The 21,085-nt window shown below is 41.0% G+C and overlaps 1 long non-coding RNA gene across 1 annotated transcript; it reads right to left on the bottom strand.

Annotated features, from left to right (window-relative positions):
- Positions 1–14,078: 14,078 nt before the first annotated feature.
- Positions 14,079–19,459, bottom strand: LOC125616300. Its single transcript, XR_007346928.1, has 3 exons — positions 18,538–19,459; positions 15,193–15,196; positions 14,079–14,090 (listed from the first exon to the last, which is right to left on the bottom strand). It is a non-coding gene; the product is annotated as an uncharacterized LOC125616300 (long non-coding RNA).
- Between the last annotated feature and the right edge of the window lie 1,626 nt (positions 19,460–21,085).

Raw genomic sequence — 21,085 nt, 5'->3', positions numbered from 1 at the left:
AAACCCCCTGGAATCCAAAGCACATGCGAAAGCACATGCATTTCATGACCTTTTCCTGACTTTGAAATTGCAATGGTTGATTTCCTTTTTCTAATATGCTTTCCTGACAGCTGGGGCGAGGCACCCTGGGACACTCAGGGGAGGAGCTTCCCTCTTCTCTCTCTAAGGACTCCAGGAGGATGCTCCTTATCTTGCCGTGCCTAGTAAAGGTGCCAACTCACAGAGAGACTTGAAATGACTTCAACTCACTGTTTCAAAGTAAATAATCCACCAGTGCCACAGAGAACAGCAAAAATCACAGTACCATTTATCCACTCCCCAACTTCATGCACCGCCCTTGTCGGGTCCACTGGGGCCCTGCTGCAGGCTCTGATACTATCTACAGTTGACCCCCTTTGCAGAAGGTCCACCATGGCCTTTCTAATTTGAACCAGGTCCCAGAATGCTAAACAGATGGTGGGGAATCTTTTGGTCTATTCTTAATCAGGGATATGGGATCTTAATGGTTACTTCCATATTCTCTCCCCGCCCCCTTCTTCTATAGTGGAACCTCTCAGCTTTTGCGCTATTGACCTTTGAGGCTAAATAATTATTGGTTGTGTGTGTGTGGGGGGGAGGGGCCCTAGGTTTTACAGAATGCTTAGCAATATCCTTGACCTCTACCTACTAGATGCTGTTAGCCTTCTTTCTCCCTATTGTGACAAACAAAAACATCTTCAGATATTGCCAAATGTCCCCTGAGGGCAAAATCATGCCTAGCTAGGAACTATGATTTTATACCCAAAGTGACTTTCTAAATACATTTATGCACAAAGCACCTGAAAGAAAGGGAGGGAAGGAGAAAGAGGAACAGATAAGAAAGGGGGGAGAAAGACCCAGCTCAATATCTCAAAGCACTCACACTTTAAGCAAAATATAAAATACAGACATACATATATAAAGACATAAAAACACATCAAATGCTTAATATGATGGAATTATAGTTCACATTCAAAAGAAACATCACACAGTGTAGTGACTCACACCTGTAATTCCAACTGCTCAGGAGGTGGAAGTAGGAGGATTTCAAGGTAGTCAACAGTCTTGCAAACTTAGCAAGACCCTGTCTCAAAATTTAAAAAAAAAATTTAAAGGTCTGGGGATGTAGCTTAGTAATAGAACACCCCTGGGTTCCATCCCCAGTACAGCAAAATTAAATAAATAAAATATAAAAAGAAAACAAAGGTCAATTTTCAACTCTTCTTTATCCAAAATAAAGATAACATTAAAATTAATATCTTTCACATGAATCCTAGTTAAGAGACTGACATTATTTCCATGTTCTATTTACCTTGAAAATTGATTTTAAATTGTAAGACCAGAAGTTAAGGAGACCAGGTGTCCAATTCTAGTAATGCCATTAATGCAATAACTTTGAGAAAACCATGTAAACATTTTGTACTTCTGTGTCCTTTAAAATATTCACCTCCAGGACTACTGCTTATGGACACACTATCAAATGTATCTGGCCCTATCCAAATGGTGAGGAATGTGAACTATACATCTGGGAACACATCCCAGGGTTATCTTCTCCAGGGAATGACACTTCCATTTACTTATTAATCTCTCATTTTAGAAAATACATATGGAAGGCTCTCATTTTACTTGAGAGCATAAAAGTGGTCATAGGAGTCAGGGAAGACGGCTTCTGTGAATCAGCAGGATGATGTTGTGGGTGGTGATGGTGCATGATTGAATTGTGCCACTTACTCCATTTGGTTGGACTCAGAATTGGTGGACAACATGCACCAAGAGGCCTTTGGTCCTACTTAGAACAATGAAGTGTTTGAGACAGTCTGATGAACAGAGTCATCTTCACAAGTGTGCAGCCAGATTTGACTTTGAATGGTCTTGTGCTTGGCTTAACCCTCTGTGGTCACCAACTCAAGACTCTCAATTTTCCAGTGGAAGGCCGTGTACTTTCGTTTTGAATTGGGCACTGCAAATTACATGGCTGGTCCTGTTGATGAAGGATATTTTCTCAGGCATACTGACAAGCCAAAATAATCCATTCACATCACTGGAAATTGTCTTCCCTTGCCCCCTAGCAATAAGCACCCCTATCTCTGAAGTTCATTCTTGAACATCAATATTAGTAACTCTAGGTGTATTTACTACACACACAGCCCATGCCAGGCACTGCACCAAACACTCTCTACCCATTAGTCACAACATCTTAAAATCTTAACAAAATAGCACTATTATTACCTCCATTTTACAATGTGGAAATAGTTAAGAAAGGGCCCAAGGTCACACAGCTGTAAATCGATGGAACCAGATTTCAACATCCCCCTACACACACCTGCTCCCACAGCCTGTGCTTCTGTCTATACTATTCTGCCTCCACCATGACCTTCTCTAAGACCTAACTGTATCAAATGCCAACTGCAGATGCCATATTGCTTATTGTTTAAATGTAGCTAGAGAAGGGCAACTTTGTGGGCTCCAAATACCTGTTATCATAGACTCCTTAACTCTGTTCACACCTCACATTCAGTTCATCCGCATGTTCTATGAGCTCTATATCTGAAACACTTTTGGAGTGTGACTTTTCATTCCCTTCCCTTGGTCCCTTTCTCATGCTCAGGTGTCCCCATTCCACAAAGGCCTTTTTAGATAATTTGTCTAAAACAGAACCCCTTCCTGTCATGCTTTGTCTCCTTATCCTACTGTATTTTTCTCTTAGTCCCTGTATGACACAAATGAGCCAAAGATGGCCTCTGTGCATTGGTTTCTAAGCTATTATTTCTATTTATCACTGCAGGCTAAGACCTGTTAGCTCCAAGGTCCTCCTGCACCACACTCAGATTTTCACACAATTATTTTTAAAATAGCCCAGATAAGCACATCTTTAGCCATTTAAAGCCTGCCTACTTTACACACCCTGAGAATCTCATGCACCAGCTGTTTCCCATTGATAAGTGTGGCCTCTGCGGCCTTTCTGAGCTCTCTAACCCACAGGCTGCCTTTTGCTGCTGGGCTACCTGGCTTAGACATGCTGAGCCCCCTCTCCAGTCCCGGCTTTTCTCATCTCTCCCTTGCCTTTCCCCCTTCTGGATGGTGGTCCCCTGGCCCTAAACCTCTGGACAGTTTCTTGCTGTGAAGGATTTCTCCTATGAATCCCTAACCAAGTGCCACCCAATAGAGCTTGTTGTGTGTTACTACGTCTTGTAAAAGATCAAGTCTCTTTTCTTGTTCAGTCCCCTGATCTCTTGAACTCAACTCCTGTAACATCCCACCTTTGTGTGTCTTCTTTCTCCCTCTTGCAGTGATTTTGTTTGGTTCACTGATGTATCCCCAACATCTGGATCATGACCTCATATTACTGCTACATAATACACCCAGTCTCCAATTTTTGATGGTTCAACTTAGGATTTTTGACTTCACCATGGTGCAAAATTGATACACATTTTGTAGAAACTGTACTTTCAATTTTGGTCTTTCCCTGGATTAGCTGGTACTTTTCCAGTACCAGTGTGTCTGGAGATGCCTAGAAAGAGCAGAGTGTCAAAGCTAGAAGCACCAGTCAGTCACCCAATCAGTAGCGGAGACCACAGATACGCTACAGTGTACAATGAGCTATTCAACACTTTGGTATAAAATAGGTTTGCTCTAGATGATGCACTTGACTGTAGGCTAATAATGTAAGCATTCTCCGCCTGTTTAAGGCCAGCTAAGTCAATCTATGATGTTCAGCAGGTTAGGCATGTTAAGTGCATCTTTGACTTAACAATTTTTTAAAAATTCATAATGGGTTTATTGGGTTATAGCCCTATCATAAGTCAGGAGCATCTGTGCTTATTGAAGTAGCAAATGAATGAATGAACCATCACCGTCCTTTTCTGTCTCACCAATCTTTTATAGTTTTGCATCATTACCTTCTAATAATTAATCCTCTTTCACAAGAGAGCAGAGCTTTGTACAACCAGCATTAGAGTAGGGAAAAATAAGGGATCTTGTGATAGGGAAGTCACTCTCAGAGAAGGAAGCCAGATGGAGTCTCACTACACACAGCTCTTGGTTGAGATTTCCATCTCCATCTTGCCACTCCCAGGACTTCCTTCCTTAAAATCATGAGTGGGCAGAAGAGATGAGGAGGCTGCTGCCTCTCAAACCATGTTGCCCTAGTTCCTTCTACTACACCTCTCTCAACAGCCCCACACTCCTCCCAACAGGATTTACACAAACATAGACAGGCCTGACCCTCTTAGAAAGAAAAGGAACAAAATAAACCACCTGTTGTCAGAGAAATGGGTGTATTGGTGGGGAATTGCACTTTGGGGGTACAATTTGGTGCACCCTGTGATATTCCCTAGCAGGCATTCATGCATCCCTGACTGCCTTAGGAGAATGCTGAATTCCTTTGTGGATGAGTTGGCAAGCATGAGAGGAAACTCAGTGCAGCTTAGCCCTTTCCTGTTCTACTCAATCTGAGCTGATCTCTTTCAGAGGAGCCCAGTCGGGACTATGGTGTACTTGGGTGCACACCATGCAGCAACCTCCAGGGGCCATTTACAGCAATTCACTCCCAAGGCCACACCCTCAATTCTGCTATCACTTGAAACTGTTCTACCAAGAAGATTTTAAATTCCAACCCAGACACCCTGTGCTTATCCACAGTATCCCCCTCCTCTATCTACACCTACTCAGCCTCTGCCCTCCTTGATAGACTCTGTTCCTCCCACCTTTTGGTGTACCTGGACCACAGGATGGGTCCCTTGAACCACACCACTGACACTTCCCTCAATTTCTCCCTGAGTCACCCATCTACCACACTGGGCTCCCATCGTCTCACCCAAACCATCCCATTTTATCCTCTGCTCCAGTGCCAGCATCCCACAGATTCTGGGAGCTATGTTGGGACCCCAGGCACACTGCTGCCTCAGAGCCTTCTGTGCTGGCTGTGCTCTCTCTGGACTGTTTGTCTTCCCTGACCCACCCCCAGAGTAATTTGGCAAGCTACATCACTTCTTTCAATTTAGGTCATGGTTCGCTTGGATATTAAATCACAACTCCTTCACATGACATTTGCTTTCTATTATCCTGATCTGACATTTCCGTACAGCATCTCACCTTCTAGCATTTAATTTCACTTACTAGTTATATTTCTCTTTATCTTCAGTTCCCCTCCCAACTAGGATACTTCCCAAAGACATGTCTTGTGTTGTTTTGTTTTGTTCATGATGTATCCCCACCTCTCAAAAAAGAGTGTCAGCACAAAGTGGATGCTCAATAAATACCTTTTAAATACATAAATGAGTGAACCATTGGTTTCCAAGATGATATGTTTCCTTATACTAGGATTAGCCAGCTGACCTCTTCCTCTGCAATTCTTTTTGTCACTCCAAATAGGACTCTGCATTAGTATTCTCCTCCTCACTTATAGACAGGATGTCTGTATCTATTTTATAATGAAAATACGGAGGGAAATTGGCCACAGACCTCCCAAATTCCCTTCCCTCCAACAGCACCTTTTGTTTTACCCACCTACCCTCCTTCTCTTCTACCTCATAAGACCTGCATCCTTCTTCCTTTCAATGTCTGAAATGTCCACTTGTGCTTCTGATGATCTGCCCCCCAGGTTTTCGAGGGAAGGTCTCAGTCAATTTTCCAGTGGGGTCTGCATCTAGAAGTAAGCACCCATGTCTTCTGTGAGAAGAAATAAGAAAGGATTTCCTGTATTCCAGGCTTAGAGAGAAGGTGGCAGAGGAAGGTGACTCCAGTGTTTACAACTGAGCCAGGATCTTTTGTGTCCAACCACAGTGATTCTGAAAGTTGGAATTGGTGACAGTGGCGGAATGGGGCAAAGACTGGAGGTTTAGGTAGCTGAATTGCTGAAAGCAGGAAGCTCATACCTGAAGGAGATGGAGCTGAGAGGAGTGTGCGAAGGCCAGGATACAGGGAGAGGCAGGACTTAAACATATCCCTCTTATGGAGGAAACTGCATCAGAGCTTGGGTACAGATGAGACCCCCACCAGCAACCTCACAATAATGTGGTCCTACCTCCTCCCCAGTTACCAAGGTTGGGAGCACCAGAGGCTGTCAAAGAATCAGTGCCACCTTGTGGCCACAACAGCAACTACAGCCACAGAGCCTGGGCTCTGCCTTCTTTCCTTCCTTTGGGGACTTGAGCTTGAGAAGCTGCTGGGGTGCCCTCTTTAATTCCGGAAAGTAAGGGAAGAAAGACATTATTGTAATGGCAAAATGGAGACCACTTACTTTGAATTTGTAAAGTGGTGACATTTTACACCTGTCATCCTGGTGAGAAAAGGAACATAGAATCCCTCTTCTCTTGGATCTTCAGTTTCACTTTACTATCAGTTTCTTCCATTCCTCCCTCCATGAATAGAAAGCAAGTTCCCATCTAACAATTTAAAAAGGAAAAAAAAATACTTTGTGTGCCACCCCTTGAAATCACCATCTTTCTTTTTTAAAATTTATGGCTGAGCTGGGGTTGTGGCTCAGTGGTAGAATGCTTGCTTAGCATACATGAGGCACTGGGTTCAATCCCCAACACCATATTAAAAAAAATTAATTTATGGTAAAGCATACATAACATAAAACATTTTTCCATTTTAACAATTTTAAGTACACAGCTCAGGAGCATTAAGCACATTAATTTTGTGCAGTGGATAAAAATGAACTTATTGGAAACCTGCTGCGCGTAGGTCACAGAATAAAGAGCTGAATAACCAGGTCTCAGGGAGGATGGAAGGAAGGGAGCTTCCATGGTCTCTGGGGAGATCTATGCCTTGCCATCTAGGCTGCTGTCCTCAGTTCACCCGCTTTCAACTGCCTGCCATGCCATGTGTCCCCACCCCAGACTTAAATTCCTAAAAAGCATCAGTGCTTTTCCAGCCTGTGTTATATTCCCCATCCTGAGGCCTGGGGGTCATTATCCTGTCTTGACACACCCACCAACCCCCTCCCCCGGAACTGTGCAAGGAGTCAGTGAGGACAACTGAGACATGATACCCAGGGGCAGAGAGGACCCATTAGTGTGGAAACTCTTAGGAAGGGGGATGTTAAGAAGGGAGGGTGTATTGTATGAAGTACCATACACAGGGACAGATCAGTAAGACGAAGGTCAACAATCATAAATTATTTTGGCAACTAAAAAGTCATTGATAAATTTTGCCCTAGTGTAATTGGAAAGTAGAAAGGATGGCTAATTGCAGTGGGTTGAAGAGTGAATGGGAAGAGAAAAATGAATTCAGTGTTCACTAGTGTGTCAGGAGGGGGATGATGAAGATGGGGGGTCTACATGGCAAGGATAGTGATTATTAATGGCAGAGATGTGAGAACATTTATAGCGTGTAGAAAAAGAATCAATTGGAGGTATATTTGGAAAATAGAGAAAAATACTCAAAAGAGAAATCATGGCTTCAGGGAGGTTCCAGGGAAAGACCCATCACAGGTTACTCTAAAGCAAAGAAGAGACACACGATCCTCTGGAGAGAGGGAGGCAAGGGTGGTTGTGTCATAAATAACTGTGATATAGTCCTATTTTAGTCTTTAAAAATTGTATCCATGTGCACAGAAACAGCTATATCAGAAATACTTTAGTTTCTATTTTTGTGTGACTAGATAAAGTTCAGGGAGTCTAGAGCCTGACCTCCTTCCTCGTTTTCTTTCTCTTGTAGGACCCATATTCATCAGCTGACGTGGGGTGGTGGACTGTGGCCAGGTACAAGAGACCACACCTGGCTTGGGAAAATAACTGTTCTAAAATTTACATAGAAGTTATATAGCATTAGTCTTTCATTGTGACTACATTTCGGAGAAATGTATTAAGCATTATGTGACTTGCCAGTAAGATTAATAAAAAATAGTTTAGGAAAGAGTAATCATTTAGGAATTTAGCTATTATTAAGAATAAATGGGGGGTTGGGGTTGTGGCTCAGTGGTAGAGCACTTGCCTCACGTGCATGAGACACTGGGTTAGATCCTCAGCACCACATACAAATAGACACATAAAATAAAGATATTGTGTCCTTCTACAAATAAAAATATATTTAAAGGAAAAAGAATAATTGGGAAAACAAATAAAATTTTCCAGGATGTAGGGTCCAGGGAGTGATCATGAGGGCAGTTTGCCTTCATGACTATTGGAAGTCATTGAATCAAAAGAGGTCAAGGACAGCTAAAGGTCAGGTTTTAGGGGACTGTCCAGGACAGGGAATACTAGATGACTACAGGGACAAGGCAGATTATGTAAATGAGCAAGGTCACTGTGCGCCTGATATCACTGCCTTCACAGGGCAAGTGGTGGGGACCACACAGAAAGGACTAGGGCCAGTTATTTACTACCCTTAGAGAGCATGGGCTCAGTGTGGCCAGTGCTTCCAGATTTTTGAAAGAAATCAGATACCTATATTATGTGTGAAATCTCTTCCTTTTTTTTTAAAAGCAACTATAGATTCACTTTTAGAAAATAATTTTTAAATACTTTCTAAAAACCATAGTGTAAACCAAAGTAACACCTAGTATACAGAATTTGGTTCTTGGATCACATGGTTCTATATAGATATTCCTTATAAATAGGTATTATGTCCTGAGTGTTTGTGTCCCCCTAAAATTTACATGTTGAAATCCCAAGTCCCAAGGTGGTGGTATTAGGAGGTGGAGTCTTTGGGTGGTGATTAGCTTATGAGATCTCTACCCTCACAAATGGAATTATTGTCCTTGGCAAAAAGGCATCAAAGAGCTCCCTTGTCCCTTCCACCATCTGAGAACATGCAAGAAGGAGCCATCTCTGAATCAGACCCCAGATCTTCCACCACCTTAGCCTCCCAGCATCCAGAAGTGTGAGGAATGGGCTTCTGTTTGTTATAAATTATCTGTGTATTTTGTAATGGCAGCCCAACAGATTAAGACATTGGGGTGAAAGATATTTAAAAAATCTGTGTTGTAACTGAAACAAAACAGAAGAGATTTTTTTTTCCTCTTTATCTCCTATCTTGAGAGAAACTCACTGCTTGTTCTTGCAGTTTCCTCTACCTGATTCATTTTCCTCTTATCTTAGGCCTTAGTTCAAGGGTACCTTCATATCCAGTTCCCTTCTTGAGTGTTCCCAAATCCAATACCTATGCCAACACATGTTATTATTTTTATTTTGCCTGTTTTTAAATAATCTATACTTATGGCTACTTTTACAGCCAAGCATTTTATATTCATTATTCTACACATTTAATTTCAGGGTCAGGGTTCAAAGAAGGAAGCAGAACCAATAGGAGAGAATCAAAACTTTAAGATATTTAGTGCAAGGAATTGGCTTATGCAATTGTGGGGCTCTAAGCAGGTCGAAAATCTGCTGGACAGGCTGTCAGGAGGGGCAGGGTGGAACCCTCCTGCACAGGCAGGTTTTTTGTTTTTTCAAGGAAAGCCTGCACCCTGAGTTTAAGACATTTGAATGGATTGAATCAGACCCAACCAGATCATCTATAATAATCTTCCCTATTAAAAGTCAACTACTTAGAAGATCTGACACAAAACATTATTTCTGTAACCCCTAGATTATTGTTTGGTTGAACAACTGGGACTATAACCTAACCAAGTTAACATATCAAAACACAAATAAACAAACAAAAAGCCATTGCAAACATATTCTAAATATTTAACAACTCTAAACATTATCCTAAATATTTTTTTCCAGGACACTTGAGGGTCTGGGGTTGTGCCTATTTTGTAGATAAAGAAATCAGAATTCAGAGTAGGTAAATGCCTTCTCTGATGTTTTGCAGCTGATAAATGGTGGAGATGGGTGTGCCCCAGATGGCTCAAGAATGGAGGACAAACCAGCTGGGCCACTTGCCCAGCTGCCTGGGTCGGGTAGAACAGGGTTGAAGCAGAGACCAGCTGTGCTCACGTTTGTATTCTTAGCACCTCGCCTGGCATAATAGGGACCCAATTATTGAATTAGCTGGTTAATGTATAAGATTTAAAATCTCCTGTGTTTCCTCAAGGGAAGATCAATGAAATCCATTTAAGTGGGTTTCTCAGACTGAAAACTCCTAAAAACCATTTTCTTAATTTCTAGTTAAGTGTTCTTTGGTTATCTAAAGGAATTAAGGAGTTATTTAGTTCAGAGATGAAGATTTTAAGTAAAATACTCAAGCTAGATCTTATTTCCTAAATTGCTCCTTTACTGTTCCACAATGTGGCTTTATCCTTTTATATATAACATGAATTCCATACTTAATTAAAATTATGTATCTTTATGAGAATACAAAAATCTATTTTTATTATGAACTCTTTCTTTGCAAACTAGATAGAACATGTTTAAATTTGTTTAGTGATGAAGGTGGAATTGGGGGATTTTTGATACTATATTACATTTTACTAACAATGGTATAATAAAAAATTAATATTTGAAGGGCTGGGGCTGTGGCTCAGGGGTAGAGTGCTCGTCTAACACGTGTGAGGCACTGGGTTCACTCCTCAGCACCACATAAAAATGAAATAAAGATATTGTGTCCATCTACAACTGAAGAATAAATATTTTTAAAAAATTAATATTTGATCTTTGTCACAGGTTCTTGGCATGAAGTTCTTAAAATCTTTGGAATCTCCATAGTGGTGAGTCTCTTGTCTGCTAATGAGGTCATTTGTGTCTAGAGGTTCCTAGAGAGCTTCAGAACAGAGACTAGTTTTAGAAAGACCAAGTTTTGATTAGAAGCTTGAATCCTTAGACCCCAGCCCCAACCTCTGAGGAAAGGGGAGAGTCTGGAGATTGAGTTGATCACCAAAGGCCAAAAATCTGATCAATTATGCTTACATAATAAACCTCCATAAAAACTCTAAAAAGGGGTGGGGATATAGCTCAGTTGGTAAAATGCTTGCTTCTCATGCACAAGGCCCTGGGTTCAACCCCCAGCACCACAAAAACAAAATTTAAAAACCCCTAAATGACTGGTTTAAGAGAGCTTCCAGGTTGGTGAACACATTGAGGTGCTGGGAGGTATCTCACTCTCCCAGCCCCTCTCCATACTTTCCCCTCTGTGTCTCTTCTATTTGGCCGTATACTTTATAACAAACCAGTACTAGTAAGTGAAGCAAATGTCTGAGTGATGTGAGCCTCTTTAGTGAATCATCAAACTTGAGGGGGTAGGAAACTCCTAATTCATACCTGGTCTCTCAGAAAGGGTGGCTGGAAACTCTTGATGGTGGAGAACAGTCTTGGGACTGAACTTTCAGGATCCTACCTTAACTCTAGGGAATGTCAGAACTGCATTGGATTATTAAACATCCAGTAGGTGTCAGAAGTATTGTGAGTAAAAGCAGCTCACTGACATAAGCTATAAACATAATTAAATTGAAGTAAATTAAATTTCATGTAGCTCATGAAATTTCTTTTAATTAAGAAAAATAAAAGTATAATTATTCAAGATTCCAGATAATCCTGGTGGGAAAAGAACTAATAAAAGAAGTGAGAAATGGCCTATTTATAAAGATTCTTTTCAAATGTAAACAGCTATTCTATAAGAACAAGAGTTTGAAAGAAATTAGGCAGACTTGAAAAATCCCCAAACTATAGCATTTTAGAACTAGAAAAATATTTTTTGAGACTTTCTGGTGACAGATAAGACCTGGACCAAAACAAATGGAGTGTGAGGTGAAAGTGTGCACCGCCCAGTCCTACCTGGAGAGTCTCCCTGCTCTCTCTGAGGGCAGCCCGTAAAGGACAGGTTGTTGCAGGTGAGTATCCTTAACTTCTTCACACACCCAGTGGTCTTCTCTTGACTCATTTGCAGTTCTTTTTTGCCCCCCTCATAGTCCCAATCTACCACAGTCCTCCAAAGACCCCCTCAATTTCAGACTCAGTTTACCTACTTACATTTCGGCTTGGCTGTCCTCTGGTGTTCTGGGTTGCCTGGGGCTCAGGGGTGGCTACTCTATAACACAGCACCTGGGAATTTGAGAAAACAGCAGAAGCAGGGAGGTCCTCCTTCTCACCCTTCCCTCCTCCTCTTCCCCTGAAGCAGGTCATAAGACCCCTTAGCAGAGAGGTTGACCTCCCTACACCCCAAGGAAAGGGACAGCCTATCACCAAAGACACAAATGCCAAGGAGAGTGAACCAGCAGGACTTGCTAAGTTTCCCTAATCATCGCCATCGTTCATAACCTTTGTTCTGGGCCATACTTCCCCATGACTCAACACTCTTCATCAAACCCCAGAATAAAAATACTCAAGTTTGATCCTTTCTTTGGGCTTTCACTTTCTTATGAGGCTCCACGTCGTGTAAAACTTATGTTAAATAAATGCATTCGCTTTGCCTTTGTTTATCTGTCTCCTGTTGCAGATGCCTCAGCCGTGAACCTAGGGATGAGTGAGGAAATGACTTTTTTCCTTCCCCACAGGGTCATGGCTATTTTGGATGAGAATCCTCTGCTTTCCCCAGGAACTTGTGGACAGGGTCAGCCCTCACAGGGCAAAGAAATGAAAAGTCCAAACATGCTGTGTCTTATATTTGAGGTTACACTTAGGAGGAAGTCCACTTGTAAGTGATGCTGGAGGAAATGTCTGGATGTTATTATCTCAGTCTCTGGAGCTTGAAGTCACAGAGTCCCAAGTTCAGACGAGCTCTTCAGTCCAGGTTCTGACCTGAACTTGTGACTCCTCATCTACTTCTATAGGTAGAAGTATTCTGAAATATACTCAGAAGCTGCTTGAATAAATACAGTGCCCAGGAGCACCAACCTATTCATCTTTAGAAAATTCTCATTCCTAGAACTTCTTTACCCTGAGCTCAAATTCCATCCCTCACAGGCCGCTGGCAATGTCAAATTTGACCTGGGCCTTGTGCACCTGACAATGGCCTTCTCACCTCTTGCCATGATTCCTTTGAACAGCCTCTCCTAAGTCTGGACTTACTTTTATTTGGCAGATCTATATACTTGCATTCTTTCTGTAATGACAAGATCACCCCCAAGAGGACAAAAAATAGTTCTTACGAGGGAACAAAATCTTACTCTTTTTATGTATCAGCACAGATATATGTATAGCATAAATGTGATACTAAAATTTCATGGTAGGGGTGGAGCACTGGGGATAAAAATGTCTAGAAAGGGCTGTTAGAAAGAGGATCAAGAAAAAAAGGTAAAGAAACACCACCATCCTGTACTAGCTCTTCCACATGAGAACTCTTCAGATGCTTTTGCCAGCTACATGTCCCCAGCTACTTCAGTCTGTTCTTCCTGTGACTCAGTTTTCAGTTTTAGACATTCCTTTCAAAATTTTTTTCTATATGAATCTGAAGCATGAGGTTCATAAAGTATGAGACCCTGAGGCCAAAAGCTTATGGATGATGGATCAAGTGCAACATAGAAGGGGGCCATTACATTCTGGGAACAGGTAGAGACATTAAGAGAGCAGCAGCCCCAAAGTTAAGGTGTCATTTCCTCTATTCAGCAGAAGTGCACAGTTCCCTGCCCAGGTACCACTCCCATCTGAGCTGTGGAAGGGCAAGAGCCTCTAGCAGAGGCCTTAGATTCCCTCTGGGTAAGCATGAGAGATCCCCGCCCCTCTGGTGCCACCCCTAGCATCTTACACTGCAGGAGTCACAGGGAGAGTGAAATTCTGGTGCATCCACAACACCAGGCTGAGTCCTCACAGTTGGAGCTTACACTGGTGGTCCACGTGTCCCCAAGACCCTCTCAGCACAACTACCAGGTCACCACAGCAACCAGATGGTCACAACTCACATTCCCACAATGCTCTGGATAGTTTTAATCTGACCCAATCTCTGACTTCTTTCTTCCTTCCCAAATCCTGTGCTCTTTGGAACTATCCTGGGATTAGAAAATTTTCCTTACTCCAACTCTTGAAAACTAAAATTAACTTCTGTTATGGTGTGGATATGAGGCATCATCTAAAAGCTCCTGTGTTAATACAGGAGGTGAAATCAGATCATGAGAACTATAACCTAATCTGTTCATCCTAATCTGAATGGATTAACCAGGAGGTAACTATAGGCAGGTAGAGCATGGTTGGAGGAAGTAGATCTCTGGTGGTGTGTCTTTGGATATTATATCTTGTCCCTGGCTTCTCCTTCTCTCTTTCTGCTTCCTGGCTTCCATAAGGTGAGCAGTTTTATTTCATTGACTCTTTAGCTTTGATGCCCCACCTCACCTCAGGCCCCAAACAATGGAGTTGGCCAACCAGGAACTGAACCTCTGAAACCATGACCCAAAATAACCTTTTTCTCCTATAAGTTTCAGCAACAGAAAGTTGACCAACACAACCTCCTTTCCTTCATTTACTTCTAGCTGCCCCAGGAGGATGTCATTTCTACAGCCTCTCAATTCAGGCTGTTGAGAAGCCATATTCCTGAGAATGAGGAAGCTCATTTTCTCACTCTCCATCTCTCTTTCACCTTCAAAATCCCCTGCTCTGGCAATTCCAATGACATTGTGCCCTTGTTGGTAAGAGACGCCACCACTGGCTCAGCATGACTTTCTTCTTCCTGTTCTTGACATCATTGCTAGGGCTGACTCATTCCCTCTGCCTTTTAGCTCCTTGATTTCCTAACATCTTATGCTCTTCTCCTGTACCTTATCTTAGCCAACCTCCCAAACCACGCCTTGATGCATTGGTATCTCACTCCAGATTCTGTTATCACCATTTCTGAAATCATGTATTCCCTCTTGCCTATAAGCCTCCAGTTCTGCAAACTTGTGTGTGTTCCTGGTACAGCAAGTCTCCATTTATGCCCAGTCCTTCAGTCCACTGACCCACCATTTGATCACCATGACTTCATTTGATCTTTAAGTCCAACTATAACCAGCTTGGATTCCATAGTTCAATATTAGTATCCCATCCTTGGAATCACCTTTGTCTTAGTCACCATGCAATCACCAATCTTGGCTTAAATGCAGCTGGCTGACTGTGTACCTGAACCCAAGCAACCTGAATATGGCTGGAGAAAGATCACGCAACCCAGAGGCACCTTACTCTTCAAATTCATGTCTAGAAATGTTCAGGTACTGAAAATGATTTGAGTTCTACACTTAATTGCTCACCTGGTACCTTTTTCTCCAAATATCCCAATATCCTTTTGCATCTCCACACCATCTGTAAATATTAATCTCGCTCCATATCAATGCATAAAACTAGTAATGGCACTAACATGCTGTATCCTCACTTCAGCTACAGTGCTTAGATTGCTTCTATTGAGTGCCATGGAGCATCCCCCTTCCCCTCTCCTCTACTCCTGCAGTTTTCTCTCTCATCTCACATTTTCCAATCCACATTCTCCCATCTCCTGATCTTCATCTTCCCTTTTACCCTAGAGAATCTCGGTTTCATAGCCATTAGTATAGACTTTTAGATGGTTCTCTGAATTTCCATCTTCAGCCTTTACTTTTACCCTAAATTCTATTCAGTTGCCTGCTAAATGGGTATATCCACTTAGATGCCTACTAGAAAGCCAAACCCTTCACAAGTCTACATCTCAGTAAATGGACCAACAACCCACCCAGTTCTTTAAACTTATAATCTAGGAAAGAGCAGAATCCCCACTCTCCTCTCCACTGACACCACCTCTGCTTGCTGTAGTCTCCTAGCTGTTGTACCAAATTTTATTCCAGTCTTGATGCAGTACTTGCTTTTTTCTTAAGCAACTACTGCATAAATAAAATTGTATTATGTTTCAGCTTCAGATACTTTGATTACTTTTCATTGCTCTGGAATGAAATCTGAACTCTTCATGCTCACTAAGGCCTTACATTACACTCTTACTATCTGTTCTCCAAATTCTTTTTTGCCCTTTACTTTCTCAGGCAATATGCATCCCATTAGCCTCCTTGCTTTTCACAAATCACATTTCTCTTTCATTCCCTGTGCCGTCTGCCTCATGAACTCCCTCTCGTTGCTGACTTTTTCCACTAGATTTAGTAAATCTCACAGGACCTGTCTCCATCACAAACAGGAGCTTTCTTGCCATTCCATGTGAAATCCACATTCCTCTCCACATTAGCCCTGTTTCATCACTCTGTTTACTTCATTCATAGAAATGACCAGTTTTAATTCACATGTTTTTATTTTAGATTGCAAACATCACAGGTCAGGGATCTTGTTCATCCCATTCAGAAATCCAGATCCCCGTGAATGAGCCATAAATATTTGTTGCAGGAATGAATTATATAACTTAAACTCTCATTAGACTGTTGGGACCTTGTCATCATGTTGTGCCTCTAATAATCCCTAGTCCTTTTTCACCAATACTGTTGCTAATTTCCTTTGTCTTCTTTCTGGCCAAGTCAGAGTTGGTCTGCCTTCTAATCTGTGCCTAATATTGATGGGAAAGGATCATTAAAAAGGCAAAAATGGAGTCCAATCCCTGCACAGCTTATTTTTTTAAAAATTTGAGAAAATTTTTAAATATGGATATGTATACTAATATATGTTAGCCTGTTCATCAGTTAAGCTTCTGTTATATGATAGGTGCTGTATTAGGCCCTGGAATACATAAGATATGCATTTCTATGTGCTGACATTTAATTATGCATATAGAAAGATATAGACATAGATCTATATCTGCATTTAAATATTAACATACAGAAACTCTCCCAAGACCCAGGTGATCATCACAATAAACAGAAGGGATCAGAGTATCAACCAAAATAAACAAATTGACAAGATTTGGACAGTGAAGTAAAGATGTGAAAAGCAGATTCAATTATTGATTATTAATCATTCGGTCCCAAATGCAACATTTTCTCATTCAGTGTGATGACCACAGAGAGTCTGGCACAGAATATGTATTTGGTAAAGGCTGCGTCAAGTCATGGTTTCCATTCATTGCATGTTGGCCTTCCCTCCCATTATGGCTGCTAGATGATAGGGCTTGGCCTCAGAGTTCAGAGGTTTTATGATGGTCTGTATGTAAGGGCAGCTCCCCTCTACTGTAGCTGCCCCTTCAAGAATTCCAAGGTCTGTTTCCCAACTCTCCCCAGGCTCCCTGAGTAGTCTAACAGATCTAAAAGGAAGGGAATACCAAGGGTTCCAAATCAGCATTAGTTTTGGGGACTTAAACTGGCCTCTTTGTCACTTATACCCCTCCCCCATTCCTCTTGGCTATGTTGGCTACTTCAGGGTCTGCACTAGGGACTTTGCCTAAACCAGCTTGTGTAGTGCACAAGGCAATCCTGTCTGTGGAGGACACTCCATATAGCTGCCCAGCTGTGCACAGTACAACTCAGGGTAGTTTATTCACATAGAACTTTAGAATTTGGCTGGGCTCAGTGGTGCCCACCTATAATCCCAGTGGCTCAGGAGGCTGAGACAAGGAGGATCACGAGTTCAAAGCCAGCCTCAGCAAAATCAAGGTGCTAAGGAACTCAGTGAGACACTGTCTCTAAATAAAATACAAAATAGGGCTGGAGATGTGGCTCAGTGGTTGAGTGTCCCCGAGTTCAATCCCTGGTACCACACACACACACAAAAAGAATTAGAATATGAACATCATTCTCACCAGGAGAAAAATCTGAGGATGTAGGAGACTGAATAGCAAACATAACTCCAGCATCACCCATTCGTGGAAGCTTGGTAGACGTAATATACAAACAGGCTCTCAAGTATCTTAAAATATTAGGCCATTTAGGGAATAGACTCCATTTTACTTTTTCAATTGGCCTTCATCAATATTACACATAGATTGGAAGGGAGAACCATTCTGCCTGACTAGCAACAAAACAGATAAATTAAGTAGCAACAATGTTAGTTATAGCTGCAGTTGGAGACTCAACCTCGTGGAAAAGCACTAGGCAAGACTCAACAGAACTGTCAGTTATGATAGGACTCTACGCTTGGTCAATTCCTCCATGCTACATTGAGTCTGGTAACTGTTGTACAACTTATTTGCTTTTAGGTTTTTCTCCCCTTCTGTACTGAACTTCAGTGCAAAAAGGCATCATGTCTGTCTACATAGTCTCTTAGAAGAGTGCTTTAATTAATTAGATGCTCAATATACCTTCTTTGAGCTAAATCATAATAAAAGTGACACATTAGTAAACCCAGCTTTACTGGTTTTCAAAGCCTATGTGCTTTCCAGTCTACCACACCAATGTTTAGCCTGGTGAGACAAGGCTTATTCCTGTCACAGATACAATACCACCACCTCCTAGAAAATATCTATAAATATATATATATATATATATATATATATATATATATATATATATATACACACACACACACACACAATTGTCATTTTTCTCAGACACTGATATCTATCCATAGCTTTTATCAGATCTCTAATGTTTTGATGAAACCCCCAAACACTAAGGTTCACTGTGTCGTTTGTATTTAATTCTTGTCCATAAGTAACAGCTCTCTAAAGCTCCGAGAACTGGCTTGGGAATCGATCTCAGTCCTACACCTCAGCCCTGAGCCAGTTCACATTCTCCCCTGACTCCATGAACATCATCTGTCCAACAATAGTCATCCTTTACCCATCTCACAATTAGTTGCACCTGTTTTTTTACCCACCATTTACCCTGAGCCTTGCAGCTCTACTGTCTTTCTAAATGAATAGACTTTTGCAGCTTTAGTTTTTGTTTAACTGGGGTAGGATTCACATAATATAAATTAACAATCAAGTGGCATTTAGTACATTCATAAATACTGTGCAAACATCACCCTATCTAGTTATAAAATATTTTTGTAACTCCAAAAGGAAATCACATACATTAAACACTCTCTATCACCACCCCTCCTTCACACACACACATGCACACACTCCATCCCCTGGCAACCTCTAATCTGCGTTGTCTCTATGGATTTACTTTTTTCTGGGTATTTCATGTAAATAGAATTATACAATATGTGATATTTTATAACTGGCTTCTTTCATTTAGCATAATGTTTTGTAGATTCATTCACATTGCAAAAAGCATTAGTATTTTATTCTTTTTTATGGCTGAATTCCATTGTAGGTATATACTCTATTTTATTTATCCTTTTGTCAGTTGATTGACATTTGGTTGTTTCCACCATTTGGCTATTGTGAATAGTGCTGCTGCCATGAACATTTATGTACAAGCCTTTGTTTGAAAAGCTGTCTTCCTTTCTTTTGGATATATAGTTAGGAGTAGAATTGCTTAGGTTATATGATGCAATGAAGGCTTACTGCCTTTCCAAGCATTTTTGCAGAATTGCAAACATTTTTTTAGATGTCCATATCCTTTTAAATAGCAAGAGAAAAGAGTCACTAATTAGTTATGCTGAAGGAAAATTCAATTCATTACAAATTATCTGGGAGCTGTACATGCCATTCCAGCTATGGAGAATCAATCCTGCTCAGGGAGCTAATGAGCCCTAGCATCTCCCTTAAATTGGTACCTGTCATTTAAAATTATACGCAGATGTATACATACCTACACACAGGGTAAGTTATTTACATGTAAATAGTATGTATACCCAGGTCTTTTTTTTTTTAAAAAAAAAAAGCAGTTCGTTTGCTGTAGAGGTCAAAATGGGTCTTCTGTACTTATCACTTTATGAAGTTTATCAGAGCCCAAATTTAACGCTATTTCTTCCAACACCAAGGTGACAATAGCATGTGAATCCTTGGAGTGATGTGTGTGATGTAAAAGCAACACTGTTAATTAAGCTGTGTTTGCATTTCTGCAATCAAGCTTTTATCTGTTCCCAAATAGCAAGAGAACTCCAACATTCCCACTCCCCTCCCGGCAAAAGAAGGCTCTTAACACGTTCGGTTCCTTTCTCCATTTTCCCTCTTAAGCGCGGATGTGCAGCCGCCTCTATCATGGCTATTAGGGCCAGTGAGCAAAACCACATGACAGGAGAAGGAGACTCCCAGTGGCTCAGATGGAAACAAAAGCAAAAATAAAACAGACTGCAGTCTCTGTGGGCGAGGAAGGTGAAACCCAGAGGAGAAGGCAAGCTCGGGAAAACTTGGGCCAGTGAGCACATCGGTATAAAACAGTGGTCTCAGAACAGGGGGGAGATTTACATGTCTCAAAAAAAATGGTTGCTTTTGTTTTCCATTCCACTCTGTTTAAAAAATGCATACAATTCCCTCCCTTCACTGCATTTTTTTAAACAATATAAGAATATCGACAAATACAGAGGCAGTGCCGGCCAGAGTTTCCTTCACGGTTGGAGAGAGAGAGAGCATGAGAGCATGCCAGCGTCAATCACAACCCTCCATTTATGTGCGTGGCCCATCATCAACCCATACCGTGTGTCCTAAACACAGTGTGTCCACCCAAATTCCCAGGGACATATTGATTCTCCTAGTTTAAAATGTCTGTGAAATATGAAAGCATACAAATAAAGATCAATAGAAATATTTAACAGACACTAGTATGGCAATATGTAAATCAATGGATGTGTAACTGATGTGATTCTGCAATCTGTATATGGGGTAAAAATGGGAGCTCATAACCCACTTGAATCAAAGTGTGAAATATGATATATCAAGAATTATGTAATGTTTTGAACAGCCAACAATAAAAAATAAAAAAAAAGAAAAAAAAATAGAAATATTTAACATGATGTCTCTAATGACACAGTCTTAAAAAAAATTTCAGAATAAAAAGGCACAGGGCAGTTTTAGTAAAACCAAAAGTCTCTCACAAAGTTCCACTGACACAGATTTTAAGGTTGTTACTGCCCTAATTTTAAAATTTTCTTTGAGGGTTGAAAGTGATGGTTTGGTGTCAATATATACTAAGAAACTTTTATGCAATAGGTACACTACACAAAAATTTTGAAAGAGATAATTTTGCCTTGTGGGGCTGCAGTCTCTGATTTTGGTGCATTTTTCTCAGTACCCCCGTAATGTCTTCTAGCTTTATCTATTTCATTATGAAAACCTAATCTTAGAAAATGAGCTGATAAATTCAATCTTGCTAAGTCAAAGATGACTAGAAATTAATTCCCAGAGGCTAAGCCTTAAGCCAACACTAAAAAACTTGTGATACTGAAATTTTAACCAAAATCAAAATTTAAGCTTAAAATTATTAAACTGGCCATTTTGCCCCAAAGCATAACTAATTTCCATGAATGAAATACGTTGT

Source organism: Marmota marmota, unplaced genomic scaffold (genome assembly GCF_001458135.2).
Source record: "Marmota marmota marmota unplaced genomic scaffold, marMar, whole genome shotgun sequence".
Taxonomy (NCBI): Eukaryota; Metazoa; Chordata; class Mammalia; order Rodentia; family Sciuridae; genus Marmota; species Marmota marmota.
Note: the sequence above shows the minus strand (reverse complement) of the source record. Positions and strands in the feature narration are given on the sequence as shown.